Source organism: Sus scrofa, chromosome 13 (genome assembly GCF_054392235.1).
Source record: "Sus scrofa isolate SSC_HxYL_T2T_F1_AM1 chromosome 13, Sscrofa_HxYL_maternal_Yorkshire_Landrace_v2.0, whole genome shotgun sequence".
Lineage (NCBI taxonomy): Eukaryota > Metazoa > Chordata > Mammalia > Artiodactyla > Suidae > Sus > Sus scrofa.
The window spans coordinates 198,174,193-198,191,834 of record NC_139395.1 but is presented as its reverse complement, the minus strand read 5'-3'; the positions used below and the strand labels follow the sequence as shown (position 1 = coordinate 198,191,834).

The 17,642-nt window shown below is 34.8% G+C and overlaps 1 protein-coding gene across 18 annotated transcripts in view; it reads right to left on the bottom strand.

Moving 5' to 3' along the window:
* Nucleotides 1–17,642, bottom strand: part of CHODL (chondrolectin) — a 414,807-nt gene that overhangs the window by 64,066 nt on the left and 333,099 nt on the right. For 6 of the 18 annotated variants that reach the window (XM_084991742.1, XM_013981213.3, XM_084991745.1 and 3 more), the window contains one exon: nucleotides 12,832–12,881. The exons of 11 other annotated variants lie outside the window; for them this stretch is intronic. The gene's annotated coding sequence lies outside the window, so the exon portion shown is untranslated. The remainder of the gene's footprint in view (nucleotides 1–12,831; nucleotides 12,882–17,642) is intronic. One more of the 18 variants, XM_084991752.1, reaches the window with a different exon arrangement.

The window sequence follows — 17,642 nt, the reverse complement described above, 5'->3', positions numbered from 1 at the left end:
AATATGCTGCCTACAAGAGACTTACTTTAAGGCAAATGACACATATAGATTGAAAATGAGGGCATGGAAAAAGATATTTCATGCGAACGGACAAGACAGGAAAGCAGAAGTTCCTATACGCATATCAGACAAAATAGACTTTAAAACTAAGGCCATGAAGAAAGACAAAGGACACCAGTAAATGACAAAAGCTCCACTCAAGAAGAAGATATTACATTCATCAATATATATGCCCCTAATATATGCCCCAAATACAAAGAACAAATACTAACAGACATAAAGGAGGAAATTGATGGGACTACAGTAATAATAGGAGACTTTAACACCCCACTTATATCAATGGACAGATCTTCTGGACAGAAAAACCAGTAAGACAACAGAGATACTAAATGACACAAAAGAAAAGTTAGACTTCATTGACATTTTCAGGACATTATATCCAAAAAAAAAATCAGAATATACATTCTTTACAAGTGCACATAGAACATTCTCAAGGATTGACCACATACTGGGGCACAAAACTAACCTCAACAAGTTTAAGAATATAGAAATTATTTCAAGTTTCTTCTCTGACCACAGTGGCATTAAATTAGAGGTCAACCACAGGGAAAGAAATGAGAAAAGATGGTCTACATGGAGACTAAACAACATGTTACTAAAAAACTAATGGGTCAATGTAGGAAATCAAAAGGGAAATTAAAAAATGCCTTGAGACAAATGATAATGAAAACAAAACCATTAAAAATCTATGGGATGCCTCAAAAGCAGTTTTTAGAGGGAAGTTCATAGCATTCAGGCCCTTCTCAGAAAAGAAGAAAAATCTCAAACTGACAACTTACAAAAAGAAGAAGTAACAAAACCTAAAGTTAGCAGAAGGAAAGAAATCCTAAAGATTAGAGAGGAAATCAATAAAATAGAGTTTCAAAAAAACAATAGAAAAAAAATCAATTAAACCAAGAGCTGATTCTTAGAAAGGGTAAACAAAATTGACAAACCTCTGGCCAGACTCACCAAGAAGAGAGAAAAAAAACAAATACATAAAATTATAAATGAAAAAGAAGAAATCTCAATGGATACTACAGAATACAAAAAAAATAAATAAGTGAATACTATGAACAATTATATGCCAACAAATTTGACAACCTAGAAGAAATGGACAACTTTCTAGAGACATACAGTCTGCCAAAACTGAATCAAGAAGAAATAGATCAATTGAACAGACTGATCACTAGAAATGAAATTGAATTTGTAATAAAAAACACTCCCTACAAACAAAAGTCCAGGGCCAATTCTACCAAACATTCAAACAACTTATATCCATCCTTCTTAAACTTTTACAAAAGGTTGAAGAAGAAGGAATACTCCCAAAGACACTCTATGAAGCCTCCACTACCCCAATACTAAACCAAAGATACTACCAAAAAAGAAAATTATAGGTCAGTATCTTAGATGACTAGAGATGCAAAAATTGTCAACAAAATTTTGGCCAACTGAATCCAACAACATGTAAAAAAGATCACATACCACGATGAAGTGGGATTCATATGAAGTTCATAAGGATGGTTAAACATACACAAATCAATCTACATCATATACCACATTAACAAAAGAAAAGTCAAAAAACACATGACCATCTCAATAGATGCAGAAAAAGCACCTGACAGAATCCAACATCCATACATCCATTCATGATAACAACTCTTACCAAAGCAAGTATAGTGGGAAGATACCATAACAAAATAAAAGCCATTTACAACAAACCCACATACAATATAATACCCAATGGAGAAAAGCTGAAAGCCTTCCCACCAAAATCTGGAACAAGACAAGAATGCCTACTCTCACCACTTTTATTCAACATAGTGTTAGAAGTCCTAGCCACAGCAATCCAACAAACAAAAGAAATAAAAGGTATCCAAGCTGGAAGAGAAGAGGTAAAATCATCACTCTATGCAGATGACGTGATACTTTATATAGAAAACCCTCAGGTCTCCACACAAAAACTACTTGAACTGATCAATGAATTCAGCAAAGCAGCAGGAGACAAGATAAACTTCAGAAATCTATTGCATTTCTCTATACTAACAATGAAGTATTATAAAATGAATAAAAAATACAATATCTTTTAAAATCACACCCCAAAACATTAAAAACCTAGGAATAAACCAGACCAAGGAGGTGAAAAACATATATGCCAAGAATTAAAAAACATTAATCATAGAAATTAAAGAGGATTCAAATAAATGGAAAGATATTCCATGCTCCTGGGTTGGAAGAATTAATATCAAAATGGCCATACCTCCCAAAGCAATCTGCAGATTCAATGCAATCCCTATCAAATTACTCATGACATTTTCCAAAGAACTAGAACAAGCAATCCAAAAATTTATATGGAACAATAAAAGACCCAGAATTGCCAAAGCAACCCTGAGGAACAAAAACCAAGCAGGAGGCATAACTCTCCTAGATTTCAGCCAATATTACAAAGCCACAGTAATCAAGGCAGTGTGGAACTGGTACCAAAAGAGACATACAGATCAATGAAACAGAATAGAGAGCCCAGAAATAAAGGCAGACACCAATGGTCAATTAATCTTTAACAAAGGAAGCAAGAATACAAAAGGGGGAAAAGACAGTCTCTTCAGTAAGTGGTGCTGTCCAAACTCGACAGGTGCATGTAAATCAGTGAAACTAGAACACACCCTTACACCATGCAAAAAAATAAATAAATAAACTCAAAGTGGCTTAGAGACTTATACATAATACAAGACACTATAAAACTTCTAGAAGAGAACATCAGCAAAACATCCTCTGACATCAACCATACAAATGTTTTCTTAGGTCAGTCTCCCAAAGCAGTAGAAATAAAAATAAAATAAAGGAATGGGACCTAATCAAATTTACAAGCCTTTGCACAGCAAATGAAACCATAAAAAAAGAGACACCTGTGGAATGGAAGAAAATAGTTGCAAATGATGCAACTGACAAGGGCTTAATCTCCAAAATATAACTCATTGCAACTCAAAAAAAAAAAAAATTTCATTCAACCCAATTGAATAATGAGAAGACCTGAATAGACATTTCTCCAAATAAGACAGAAAGATGGCCAACAGGCACGTGAAAAAATGCTCAACATCATTAATTATTAGAGAAATGCAAATCAACACTACAATTAGGTACCACCTCACGCCAGTCAGAATGGCCATCATTACTAAGTCTACAAATAACAAATGCTAGAGAGGATGTGGAGAAAAGGGAACCCTCCTTCACTGTTGGTGGGAATGTAAATTGTTACAATCACTATGGAAAACCGTATTGAGGTACCTCAGAAAATTAAATATAGAACTACCATATGATCTAGAAATCCCACTCCCGGGCATACATCTGAACAAAACTTTCATTGAAAAAGATACAGGCACCCATATGGTTACTGCAGCACTATTTACAATAGCCAAGACATGGAAACAACCTAAATGTCCATCAACAGATAAATGGATTAAGAAGCTATGGTACATATACACAAGGGAATATTACTCAGCCATATAAAAGAACAAAATAATGCCATTTGCAGCAACATGGATGGAATTAGAGATTCATACTAAGTGAAGTCAGAAAAAGAAAAATACCATGATATCACTTATATCTAGAATATATAACACAAATGATCCTATGTACAAAAAATAAACAAATTCATGGACATAGAGAACAGACTTGTGGTTGCAAAGAGGAAAGTGGAGGGAGTGGATGGACTTGCCATTTGAGGTCAGTAGATGCAAACTATAGCATTTGAAGTGGATCACCAATGAGACCCTGCTGTATAGCACTATATATCTAATCTTTTGTGATGTAACATGGTGGAGGATCACGTGAGAAAAAAATGTATATATGTATAACTGGGTCACTGTGCTTACAGTAGAAATTGACAGAACATTGTAAATTAACTATAATAACATTTTTTTAAAAATTGTTTATAAAATATAAAATTCATCAAAATGTTGTTCTGCCTTTCTCTGGCATATAAAAAAGGAGGTACAGCATATAATTTAAGGAAATAATTGGATAAAAAGACCCTTAAGTGAAAAACTTGAGAATGGGCACAATCTCTAAATTACAAATGATTTTCTGCATTTAAAGAATTGAGCTTTTAGAATATGGATAAAGTCAAAAAAATTATTAGTTGTTCACTATCAAATTAGAAATAGTTCCTGTCCTAGTTTAATGTGTCAAGGAAAGAAAATCCTTTTCAAAATAAGTGTCTGTGAAATTCTTGGTTGTTTGAATCCTTAGATAAGGAAGTTCACAAAGTCAGCTCATCTTCTGGCCTTCAAACTAGAAGACTGCTGTTATTAAATTAGCATTAAATTAATAAGCAATGTACCCTTTGGGGAGCTAGGTTCAAATATAATAAGGCTAAATTTTGATTACTTTTTCCAAATCAAGTAAATTATTTTGTACCATAGGAGTTTATTGAAATAAAAATTTATATGAACATTTCAGCAATTCCCTCTTTATTAAATCCAAGCATTGCAATTTTTAAGCATTAACATATTTACAGTCATGAAATAAGGAATGACTGCCAATACCAAAAGATCACTGACCTTACTGATAGTTAAGTTTTAAACTCAGTCTCAGTAAACTGATTGTATGGTTCCTAATATAGTGTTACTGAGAATCAGATATTAAGCAGATATCACTCAGCAGGTATCAAAAACGCTCTGCATTTGTTTGCTAGGGCTTTCTTAAATTACCTCATATTAGGTGACTTAAAGCAGTAGAAATGTTTTCTCTGACAGTCCTGGAGCCTTGAAGTCTGAAATCAAAGCATTGGCAGAACCATGTTCTCTCTGAAGGCTCTAGAGAATAGTCCTTCCTGCCTCTTCCAGCTTCAGGCAGCTCCCAGCCATCCCTGGCATTCTTGGACTTAGAGCTGCATCATTCCAAATCTCTGTCTCTGTCTTTGCATAGCTGTCCCCATCCCCGTCTCTGTGTGTGTACTCTCTCCCCATATAAGAACACCAGTTACTGGATTTAGGGTCCACTTCAAGATCCTTAATTAAATCTACAGACTTTTCAAATAAGATCATATTCATAGAAACTAGGAATTAGAATTTAAATGTATCTTTCTGGGTTATACAATTCAATAAACCATAGCCTCTAAGTAATTACACTAAAAATTTTGAATTGGTTCATTCCTTCTTCTAAGAATTGTTAAGATTTTGCTAAACATATCAATATATAACCAGTTTTAGTATGTTAGAAATGAGATGGGGTATATAAAGAGGAAGAGTGGTTATCTTTGTTTGTAATTACTTGTCTTCACCTTAATCTCTGAAATAATTACATTTCTAATAGGATAAAAAGAAAAGTTATCTGACCCTGACTGATAAAAGTACATTCCTCATGAAAGAAACAAAAAAGAACAAGTACAACTATTCTGTGTTAAGGTTACTACTTTGACGTACAGCTTACTTGGAAGTTCAATTTCATTGATTATTGAATTCATTTCTACTCTATACATTTGTCAGTATAATTCTTTAGTTGTAATTATATCTACCATTTTGGGATATATGAATTAATTTTATTGTCTTAATGGTATTATAACTATGGATATTGAAAAGGTTTGTTTGTTTTTCTTTAATATCCTGAATCAGGAGTTCCCACTGTGGTACAGCAGGCAGGTTCCATCCCCAGCCCAGGGTAATTGTAACTATTTTCCTTGAATTTTCCTTTTTTATGTATATATTTACCTACATACACATGACAGTGTGGTTTGAGTTGAAATATTAAATGCATTTCTCACTGCGTGTAGTTGATAAAACAAGATGTGAAAAACCCTGAACTATTTTGTCCTCTACCCATTCACTTTTAAAGGATATCTTGGTTGCATCCTTTAAGCAACAAAGCTTCTATAATTCATGTGCACATTTTCGTGTGGATTATAAGTCTTCAGCTTATTTCCACAGTATGTAGGAGCTAGATTGCTGGATCCCATGATAAACTTTTGTAAGAAACTGCCAAAGTGTCTTGTAAAGTGGCTGCACAGTTTTACGTTCCCACCAGCAATGAATGAGAGTTCCTGTTGCTCTGCATTCTTGCCAGCATTTAGAATTGCCAGCTTTTTGGATGTTAACCATTGGAGAGTTTGGCTCAATGTTGATTTGGGTTTTTTTTTGTTTTGTTTTGTTTTGTTTTGTTTTGACTGCATCTTCACACAACATATGGAAGTTCCTAGGCCAGGGATCAAATCCAAGCTGCAGCTGTGACCTATGCCATAGCAGCGGCAATGCCAGATCCTTAACCCACTACCCATGCCGGTATTTTCTATTCAGCCACATTTTATTTAAAAAAAAAAATCCACAAAATTGTTGCAACTTATAAAACTGATTTCATAACCAGTAAAAAAAAAAAAAAAATGAATAGGTAAACTGTGACATAGCCATACAATGATATATTATTCAACAATAAAAAGAAACATGCTATTAAGACATGAAAGGACATGGAGGAAAATTAAAAGGATACTGCTAAGAAAAAAAATATGAAAGGGCTACATACTATATGATTCCAAACATATAACATTGTATTAAAGGTGACTCTATGTTGACAGTAGAAAAATCAGTGATTACCAGAGCTTCAGAGTAGGAGGGGAGGGATCAATAGGTAGAGCACATGGATTTTTAAGGCAATCAAACTGCGCTACATGATACCATCAATGGGAACGTATATTATACATTTGCCTAAAACCATAGAATTACTAATACAGAGTGAACACTAATGTAAACACTAGAATTTAGTTAATAATGTATCAATATTGGTTAAGAAATGTACCATATGTTACTATGAGAAACTGTGGGGAGAGGAAATATATGGGAAAGAAACACTCTGTACTCAACTTTCAGCTAATATAAAACTTTTAAAAGTTAAAATTTATTCATAAAAAAATCAAATTATGTTTCTTTTTATCCCAAGTCAAGTTTGACTGAAACAATGCAGCCCTTGAGAGTTATCTAGGATTACCTTCCTGACCCATGATGCCTGGTTTATGAGCAATCATTCTATTTTCCTCTTTTGTATACTTTCTGGAGCTCTGTTACAATGCTATCTAAAAGCCAGCAAATAAATCAAACCTGAATTTGAGAACTAAATCTCTAAATGTAAACTTATTAGCATTTTAGATTTTCTATCCAGCAGGAAATTAGTTAATCAATTTATTTTAATTATTTGGCCTGTAGGATCTCTCTCAAAATCTCTAAAATAGTATTAGACAGGGGCTGAAAATTTCATTTTAAAAAAGCCATTTCCTATTAATTCTATAATATTTTATATTCAATAACAATAGTATGTGTTAAATGACAGCATCAATACCCTAATAGACACTTAATTTTTCATTTCCTGTGTCTCTTTGGTCCTTCATAAGGCAGAGCTATCCAATGCCACAGAATATACCTTTCCCCTTTTGGCAATTTTATTACTGAACTTATTTGAAGGTTTCCATGTTTGTGTAATAATACATGACAAATTAATATTAGGAGCACATCATGGAGCCACACAGAAAAAAAAAATTGTATCTTCAAGAATATGTTTTTTATCCTTGCACAATACTACCACAAACACCCCCCAAATTTTTAAAGTGCAAAACATCAAGAAAACCTGTTTTGGAGTATGGAGATTTGGTTTTGTTTTCTATGGGGACAAATTATGCCAAACAACAAATTCAAATGATATTAACTAAGTTTATTATGGTTTCTATGAAGTTATATTATTTTAAATATCTATAATGCTGCCTTCTGCTTTTAAACACTACATAAAACTTTACAACATATATAGTAGAATTTGATATATAAAGGGGGAGATAGTACAAATAGTTGATAGAAATAATTTAACCTTGTTGCAACCTTTACATGATCTTCTGTGGAATGAAGCATAAAATCTTGTTTTTGATTTCTCATTTCCCCAAGATTAATAGAATGTAAAGGATCCAGAAACTATTATATCTACCTAGGGAATATGGAAGTTTTTTGTACAATATACTACATAGCATCTAACTGAAAATCTAATTAAGTAGAACTGTAGATGGTAGAGGAATTTACGTGCTTTCAATTCCCTGTGTTCTTTGCTGACCTGTAGATAAATTTCAGCTTGCTATCTTCAGATAATAAAGTCCACTAACAACAATGGCTTTTCATTAAGTAAATGCCCTGTGATTGTCAACTCAACTGTGTGCCTCTCTCCTTAATGTGGACCCAAAATGCTTAGGTAAGTTTAAACTATCATGAAATATTTATTTGGTTGCATTTGTGAATTATATAGTACTCATGTGAATAATTGTGAAGTAGATGCAGTTTCCCTTTCAGCTTTTATGTTTGTGTTTCCTTCCTCCCATTTGATGGTCCTTTGCCCAGGTGGCTTTTGCCCCATTGTCATTTTCTTGGCTTCCAGGGAACTCATGTTGTGGCTATTCTGTATGGCACCCAGTTTTCTATAAAGTTGGGGATTTTCCCAAGATACTTTAGCAAGGGCATGAGCTCTCAGCAAGCACTGATGGTCCCAGGGTGTAGGCTGCTCCAGCCTTCCAATAACATAGACCTATTGATGCTAAGCAGGCATGAGGCAAAGATTAAAAATATATATATATATAAAAAAACTACTAGTTATAGGAAATTATCAGGATTATATAGGCAACATAAAGATACTTCCCTAATTAAGTTACTTCTTATGTTGTCTCGATCTATCTTTAATGACAACAAATGAACTTTGCAGGAGCTAAATTTGGATTCCTACTGTTTGTCCATAAGCTCAAAGATTCCCTATACCACATGGTCTCACTTTGTCTCTAAATAGTCTTAGAATACATGAGAAAGCAGACTTCCGAAGGATACAGCCTTGTCAGACTTAATCAGTTCCTTGGAAAGAGATAGTAAAAACAGCCAGTGTGTACAAAACTAAAAGTGCTCATAAAAGAGATGGCCAAAGCTTTCCTATTATATGCATCCCACATTCATTCCGGTACTGGGGTTCTGGAAACAAAATATTTAAGGAAAAACTTAAATAAGGAGTGTTACTTTGGTTTTTTTATCATGCTAAAAAAATGACAAACAAAGGAATCTCAAATAAGACCTGTGTTGGGGGTTGCTAGTACTGTACATTTTAAACTTTGCAGAGAGACTACATTTTTTTCCAAAAGCTCTTTTCTCAGAGAGAAGGTAATATCCATAGGTGGGCCAAATCTAAATATGGTAGATCCACAGTGCCAAAATTAACTTGTCCCAGTAGAGTTCGAGTTCATTTTCAACCTTCGGGTTAAGGACAATTGGCAGCAAATTCTATCCTGGCAAAAACAATACCAAGAAGCTATCCTCAGACACCACTGAGTCTAGGTTTCATTTGCCAGGCCCATTTGGTGCTTACATCAAGCTACATACTCCATCTTAACTTTTAGTAGTGATAAAGTTGATGTGGTTCATATGGTTTTTACTCTTTTTTGAATTTATCAGTTTTTTAAATCCCAGTGAAGAAAAAACACAATAGTTGATAACCTCGAAGATCCTAATATTTGCACTCAGTCTAACATCTTGAAACATATCTCCTGATAGTTATGTTTTAATTGGAGCAGTTATTATTTTATTCCCCCAAAATGTATTACTAAACAACACCATCACAAATCATCGTGGGAATAATACATACCTCTCAGATCATCATCTCCCTGGGTAATGTTTTCCTGACGAATGTCTTTTATATTTTTAACATCCAAATTTCATAGAATGTTAATTTTTCTTGATGCTATGTTGATCAGCTGATGTCTACATAAAAGTAGTCTATAATTTTGTCCCCAAAACTCAACAAAATGGTACATGGGAAAAGTCTTGAATTACAACCAGATAAAGGTAAGAGGACATCAGCAGAACTATGTATAGACATTTTGAAAAGGATGCCAACTATTAACATTGGCCAAGTATGTCTGAGATATCCCTGGAGCTGAAGGAGGCATCAATGCCTGATGGATCATAAAGATGGACTGGGAGGTCCTTAATTACCTCTATGGTCTGATTACTCCCAATCTGCAATCTCTATCCATTATCACTTTTGAATGTCAACCCACATATACAGTTCCTGATGAACATTTCCATTTAAATGTTCAATGTGTCCAACGATTCAATGTTTTCTTTCAAAAGTCTGCCTATATTCTTTAGCTCAGGAACTGTTCCACCATCCACCGTGATGTCCAAATAAGAATAAATTTTACTCATATCTCACTGAAACGCCTATAAGTCATTAAATCTCATTGGGGAAATTTCCATAACTCTAATTAAGTCCATCAAGTTCTCTCTCCACTGTTTCTAACCTTACTGAGGTTGCCAAGATCTTCTGGACCATCATCCAGTGGACCAACTGCCTTATTTCTGGCAGATCTTAAATAGGCTATTCACACTGTATTGAGAACACTTCTAAAATATAAATATAATCATGCTAATCCTCAGCTTAAAACTAGTCAATGAGTAAAACCTCATTTCCCTAAAAAATTTTCTAGGAACACTTTAATCACATGCCCTTTCATTCTCTGTTCAACTATACGGAATGTTAGTTCCCTAGTGCTCTTTTGCATCTAGACCTCTGCACCACAAGATTATACAAGCTGAAATATTGTTCCAACACCTCCACTTTTTTCTTCACCTAACTACTCCTACTAATCTTTTACAGCTCTAATGATATAGGCTTTGTGTCAGGAAGTCTTCTTTGGCATTAAACATCAAGCCAGGTATTCCATGTGTTCCATAATACCTGGCACTTAGCCCTCTTTGCCTCTTACTACTTTGAACTGTAATGGAATAATAGTGGTGTGAACCTTTTACTAGCTACAAACACAATCCTTGCAGAGACCCTGTCCTTGTTATATTGCCAATGTTTGGTGCAGGTCTTAACACATAACAAGTGTTCAATCTATACGTCCTAAAAATATTGAGGAAGACTAAGAGGAAAGTCTTAGTCACTTCCAGAAACATGGACATTGACAATGAAGACAGACAATAATTATTTTAGCTTAGAAATATATTGAGATTAAAGAAGTAGAACTAGAATTCCCGAGGGAACATTTTGATAGAGATTTGGCAATATAAAATTGAGCTTCTGATTATAGGTATAGGTTTTAGCCACACAAATGTTGGTGACAACTGAAGTGCTAAAAGAAAACTAGGTTGTTGGTATAAAAAACAACAAATATTGGTAAGAAATGATGAAAGTGTTTAAAGGACTAAGAAATAAACATTTCTTTCGGCTTTCTGTTAATACAGTGGAGGTTAGTAGACATTTGTTCGCTTTGCTAACTAGCCTAAAAAACCAGCTGATATAAAGTATCACTGTTTAATACCAGCTTTTTTTCCCTCAGAATAATAAAGTACAAAAAAATCCAGAGATGCCTTTTTTTTAATGCTTTTTAGGGCCACACCTGTGGTATTCGGAGGTTCCCAAGCTAGGGGTCTAATTGGAGCTATGGCTGCTGGCCTAAGCCATAGCCACAGCAACACCAGATCCAAGCTGTGTCTGCAACCTACATACAGCACAGCTCATGGTGATGCCAGATCCTTTAACCCACTGAGCAAGGCCAGGGATCAAATCTTTGTCCTCAGATTCACTTCTGCTACGCCACAACAGGAACTCTCAGAGATGCTTTGATTAAAATTTAGTATCTATTTTGATGTAAATAAAGGAATAGTTAATAGTATATATTTAAGCATGTTAAAAGAGTATCTTTAAGATGCCAGAAAATTTTACGAATTTCCTTTAAGGGATCTTTGGGAAAACTGAAGCAGTTAGTCACAAAAGAATAAGGAAATTATTGAATAGGAAGAAAGCATAAAATCATGTTTTTATTGACAATATTTAATGGGCATAGGTTTATAAGAACATTATTTTTTTCAATTTAGTTTCACACTGTTTTCAGTAAATGGGCAAAAACAGAGTGAAAATATTTCTCCAAATAATTACACTTTCCCAAATGGATTCATATTGATTTGTGAAAGCTTCTCCTCTCCCTCAAAATGATATTTGTCATTTACACATGCCAATCACCATGTTTAGTTAATTGTAATACGGTGATACTATAGAAAATGGAAATAAATATTTCCAGTTGAAGCCATGAGTTCTTGAAAATCTTTCACATCAAAAAGGAGAAAATATGTCCTAATATTTAGAAATGTTCTTGGGAGTTCCCGTCATGATGCGGCAGAAATGAATCCAATTAGGAATCCATGAGGTTGTGGGTTCAATCCCTGGCCTCACTCAGTAGGTTAAGGATCCTTGAGCTGGTGTAGGTTGCAGACAAGGCTCAGATCCTGCGTTGCTGTGACTGTGGTGTAGGCCAGAAGCTGTAGCTCCAATTCGACCCCTAGCCTGGGAACCTCCATGTGCTGCAAGAGAGGCCCTAAAAAGCAAAAAGCAAAAGGAAAAAAAAAATAGAAAATGTTCTCTTTTCCTTAATCTTATTAATTTTTATAGCAATAGCACGAGTTGTTTGAGATATAGTTTGTAATAAAATATAAGAAAGTATCATTTGAGCTAATTAGAAAATTTCAACACATCAAAGATTAGTAACAGGCATATTTTTGCTATTACCATACAATTTTTTTCATCCCCAGGTTATGCAGAGATTGAGGGAGATACCTAGCAATTAAGACACTGGCAGACCAAAATACAATTCACCAATCCACTATGGAATGCACATTTCTAGAGCTGGAAAGGGCTTGATCATTATTCAAATCCAACATCCTCATATTACACATTGAGAAACTAAAGTGACAAGGATACACATACAATCTGTATACGTCATACAATACTTACCATGCTCAGAAAAATCACCACATGCTTCCAACCTTCTCCTCAGAACCTAGCTGGAGGAGAGATGATATGCCAGTCACTGCCAAGCTCTATTTTTTTTAGTGTGGCCAGTAATAAATATTCTTTAAATACTTTTCTATTCCAGACACTACTATTGGCTGAAGTTCAGTGGTGAATATCACAGATTATAGACAATATTCCCATTTTCATTGTCTTCTATTGTAAGAGACCAAAAGTAAATCAGAATCATAACAACAAATGCAGTATAGAATCAGTCATCCCTTGGTGTCCATACTGGATTGGTTTTAGGACTCACATGGATAGCCAAATCTTCAGAGCTCCAGTTCCTTTTATAAAAGGGCATTCTATTTGCATATAACCTATGCACATCCTCCTGTACATATTAAATTATCTCTGGATTACTTATAATATGTAATACAATATAAGTTATATGCAGGTAGGTATAAATACAATTTAAATACTACGTAAATAGTTGCTACTGCACAGCAAATTCAAACTTTGCCTTTTGGAAAGTTCTGGATTTTTTTTCTATATTTCTGATCTATAATTGGTTGAATCTGAGGATGCAGACTCTGCAGATACAGTGGACTTACTGTACACATGTTGGATATAATTATATAATAAATGATATTAAAATATCATACATAGAATTGAAATAGAAGGATATAATAAAGAATATCTTACTGGTTACTTTAAATTAGGGCTTGGGGGAATCCTCTGTGATAGGTGACATCAACGTATGATTTGAGAAACAAGAGAGAGCGAGGTGTGAGAAGATCAAAGGGAAAGGTATCCAGGAAAATGAGACAGGTAGTGCAGAGGCACTAAACTGGGGGCGAACTTGGCTCTTTCAGGGAACATAAAAGGAGGCCAATGTCCCTGAAGATCAAGGGTCGGGGAAATCATATGAGATAAAGTCATAGATGGGGCAGGGGATGAATCACACAGGGCTTGGGGGTACAGCATTTTATTTTTCATGTAATGGAAAACTATTGAATCATCTTAATTTGGGGAGGGAAGTAGGGGGAGCAATATGATAATCTGATTTGAGATTCTGAAAGTTCGAGTGAGAAGAATGGACATGCAGATGGCAAAAGTGAAAGCAGGAAGACTAGTTAGGCTATTTGGTTAATAATGGTAATCACGGCAAGAAATAGTCATGGTTTGCGCAAGGCAGTAGCAGTGAGGATGGCAGTAAGTGTGTGCAGATTCGGGATACAATTCAGAAATAGGTTGGGTTGGATTGGACTTGCTTTACTGAATGGCAAAAACAAAATGAGGAAAAGAGATTGCAACTTGGAAGTCTGACAAATGGCACCCTGATCTATCTAACCAGCGGGGGCAGGTGGGGGTGTGGGGGGTGAATCTAAGGAGCAGCTTTCTAGAGTGAGAAAGAAAACCTTTATCAGTTGGTCTGAATATCAAATTCCTTTCTCAGAAAACTGAGGAAGTTTGGGGCCATTTTAAGTCTTGATCAATTAATTTACTAGCTGAATGAAAAACTAGGACATTACCAAGGCTGTTGTATACCAATTACTGTTCATTGCTTTAAGCGGGATAAACCTGATCTGTCTAGATATACTTTTCACAAGATTTTTACTCTGGAGAAGCTCAAAGAACACTTCATTTCTTAGGAAACCCCTGTAATCTCTCATATTAACATAATCAGTAAGGAGTTATAATAAGCCAATAATTAAATGCATTAGTTTGGCCAACAACCTTCCTTTTTGTGTGGTTATCTTCCCCTCAAGGATAATATTATTTTGTTTTGTATTTTTTCTAGTTTTGAAAAATAACTGACACATCACTGTATATGTTTAAGGTACACAACATGATGGTTTGATTGACATATTGTGAAATGACAACCTGATGGTTTGATTGACATATTGTGAAATGACTACCACAATAGGTTGGTTAATATCCATCATCTCATAGCAACACAACAAAATTTCTCCTTAAGATAGTAGGCCCTAAGAGTTCTCATCATATTTTTCCAATGTTAACTATAGTGAGCATGTTATACACTACATCCCTAGTATTTATCTTATAACTGAAAGTTTGTGCCTTTTGACCAATTTCCTATCCCCCACTTGGTCTTCACAAGTGCAGTCTTTTTTCTATGAGGTATTTTTTAAAATTAGATTCTAAATGAATTTGTATTTATGACTTATTTTATTTAGCATAAAGGTCCATCCCTGTTGTCCTAAAGAGTAAGATTTCCTTATCTTGATGGATGAATAATATTCCATCATACACATGAACTACAACTTCTTTATCCATTAACCCATCAATGGACATTTAGGTCATTTCTGTGTCTATCTTTTAATGAAAGAAATTTACATCTTTAAATATGAAAAGTTGTGTGTAGTTTAGTTGATGTTGCTGCTATTGATTTGAGTTTTTGCTAACTTTGAGTTAGTATTTTTATTTCTTTTGTATATATCCCCATTAGTGGAATTGCTAGATTATATGGTAGTTCTACTTTTAATTTTTTGAAGAATCTCTGAATTGTTTTCCATTGTCTCTGGACCAATTTATAATCCCAGCAACAGTGCACAAAGATTCCCTTTTCTCCACATCCAAACCAACATTTTGGCCATTCATAATGATATCAATTCTAATACAAGTTGGTATTTAGATTTTTCTCTAGTTTTTATTCATGCTTGATTTTTTTTAACTTTATCAAGGAGGCCTAACAGTCTTATCACAAATTTCTACTGTATGAGATGTTAATAAGTTATACTATGTAGTCCAGGAGTAGTTCTCCAAATTTAGAGTAAAGTGGCTTTAAAGTTAGCTTCTATTAAAAAATAATTGGAGATACCTTGTGACTTTTGAAGCTAATCTCTTTTCAGAAGTTTTAAAAACTCATAAGGGCAGCAACATCTTAAATGAAAACAAGAGTACTTTTCTAAAGGTAGTCAGTAGATTTAATTTTAACAAAGATAGAAAATTGATTTTATAACTTTATTTACATATATAAAGTCTCACTGACCGTGTCAAAAAATAAAGTTACTTAAAGTTCTCCTGTGGCATGGCAGGTAAAAGATCCAGTATTGCTGCAGCTGTCACACGGGTCATAACAATGGCGTGGGTTCAATCCCTGGCCCTAGATCTTCCACATGCTGTGCGTGAGGTAAAAAAAAAAAACAAAGACAAAAACAAAATCCCCTCCAAAACAAAACAAGTTATTGAAGCCTTAAGCTGAAGAAGTACAAACAAAAATACAGCTACCTCTTTTTATGCAAGACTTAAAAAAAAATTCTTGATAAGTGATACACTCAGGTTCAAATATAAGACTGACCAGTTACACAAATGCATTTGGTTCTTTTTGTTTCTAGGGCTGCAACTGTGGCATATGGAAGTTTCCAGGCTAAGGGCCTAATCAGAGCTGCAGGTGTCAGCCTATGCCACAGCCATAGCAATGCAGGATCTGAGTTGCATCTGTGTCCTACACTGCAGCTTGTAGGAACGCTGGGTCTTGAGCCCACTGAGTGAGACCAAGGATCAAATCCACATCTTCAGGGATACTAGCCCTGTGCTTAACTTGCTGAACCACAATGAGAACTCCAGTTTCTTGATCTTTTAACATTAGGCTATACTACCATAAAAAAGATGCTATGTTTGACACCAAAAAATAAAGATAGAAAGTTACATCTTTAATGTGAAAGTTGTGCTTGCTTTGTTGTTGCTGCTGCTGCAGATTTGAGTTTTTGCTGCCTCAATACTCATTTGGGGTCAAACTTTAGCTAAACACACATATTTCTTTTTCAGCTGAAATGAGATAATTTCCTTCTTTGTTCGTAATTCTCATAGAACATGAAAACTCTTGCTCATTTGTGTAACAAGTTGGAAACTGCGGCAAAATGTTTATTGCTTTCCTGTGAATGACTGGATATCCTTCTTCACAAAAATCCAGAACTTGTCTGGAAGTGGATTGGTGAATCTCGCACTGAGTTATGATCAGGTTTTGGTTCTTCCTTTCTTTCAGAGAAGAAGTTTCCAAGCCAAGCAGAAGAGGTAGAGAAAGGGCCTCCCCTGTCACATACTTGTGTTGAAAGGGAGACTAATGGTCAGTATTCAACAGTTCTCTCAAGTAGTTTCAATGACACTTGACATTAGCCTTTTCTCAGTTCTTGCCTTCCTCTTGGCTCAAGTGCAAGCAGCAGTGGAAACATCAAGATTTGTTTGCATGGTGATTTTCACAATGTTTTCATTTCTCTTTTTAACCTCTTAAATTTTTAATAAGTTAATTTTTTAAGTTTTAAAAATACAGTATTGACTATAGAGATAATGTTTTTCAGTAGATGTCTAGAACTTACTCATTTTGCATAGTGGAGACTTTATGCCTGCTGATTATATCTCCCAATTTCTTCTTCCTCCCCTCCCAGCCCCTGGCAACCGTAATTCCACCCTGATTCTGAGTTTAACCATTTTAGAATAGAATATATAAGTAGAGTATGCAGTCTTTGGGGACTTGTTTATTTCACATAGGAACTCTTAAAACTTAAATAACCTGATTAAAAAATAAACTAGACTTGACTACACATTTCACTAAGGAGCTCATACAAAGGGCCAATAGGTAAATGGAAAGATGCTAAACCTCAGTAATCAGAGGAATGCAAATCAAAACCACAATAAGAAAACATCTCAGGGAATTCCTGTCCTGGCTCAGTGGTAATGAACCTGTTTAGTGATTAGTATCTATGAGGATGTGGATTTGATTCCCAGCCTTGCTCAGCGGGTAGGGGATCAGCGTTGCTGTGGCTGTGGTATAGGTCTGCAGCCATAGC